The sequence below is a fragment of the Myotis davidii genome, unplaced genomic scaffold (genome assembly GCF_000327345.1).
Source record: "Myotis davidii unplaced genomic scaffold, ASM32734v1 scaffold134, whole genome shotgun sequence".
NCBI lineage: Eukaryota > Metazoa > Chordata > Mammalia > Chiroptera > Vespertilionidae > Myotis > Myotis davidii.
In genome coordinates, this window is record NW_006288853.1 from 1,633,147 (window position 1) to 1,633,693 (window position 547).

Consider the following 547-nt stretch of genomic DNA (forward strand, 5'->3'; position numbering starts at 1 on the left):
GTCGCTGTGCTGCGCAGCTTCCTCCGCGGCAGCCTCCGCCGGAGACGGTTGGAAGAGCCGTTGTGGGAGCGCTACACGAGGAGAGCGAGTCCTTCCTCCGGCCGGACCCCGCGGGCGCTGCAGTCTCTTGACAGGGTATCAGAAGTAACAGGGGGTAGGTTGGGCTCGTGGTGCCGTGAGCGGAGTCGGGAGAAGGACGAGAGAGATGGCGTGGGGGAGGGGGGCGGTGAGCGGAGTGTGGAGGTCGCCGCTCGGAAACGGCCCGACTGCGCCTCCCGGGCGATCTCCCACTTCACGGGGGGCGGCATGTCGTGGGGAGGAACCATTCATGTGGGATTCCATGAGCGAAGCCGAAGCCCGGCGTGGGGGTCACCCAGCATTTTCCCATTTCCCCGCTGGTTTGGCCTCCGCCATCTTGGGCACGGTGGCGCGGCCGCCTCGGCTTCCCGCCCTTCCTCTCCGCTTGGGCTCCTCCGCTTCCCAAAACGGGTTTGGAAAGCCGGGGGCCGGTCAGAGCGCCCTGGAGGGGGTGAGGGTGGGGAGCGGA

General features: G+C 68.2%; 1 protein-coding gene across 3 annotated transcripts in view; it reads left to right on the forward strand.

Moving 5' to 3' along the window:
• Positions 1 to 6: 6 nt before the first annotated feature.
• HNRNPH3 (heterogeneous nuclear ribonucleoprotein H3) overlaps positions 7 to 547 on the forward strand; it is a 12,630-nt gene continuing 12,089 nt past the window's right edge. For 2 of the 3 annotated variants that reach the window (XM_006760905.2, XM_006760907.2), the window contains exon 1: positions 7 to 154. The gene's annotated coding sequence lies outside the window, so the exon portion shown is untranslated. The remainder of the gene's footprint in view (positions 155 to 547) is intronic. The other variant, XM_006760906.2, reaches the window with a different exon arrangement.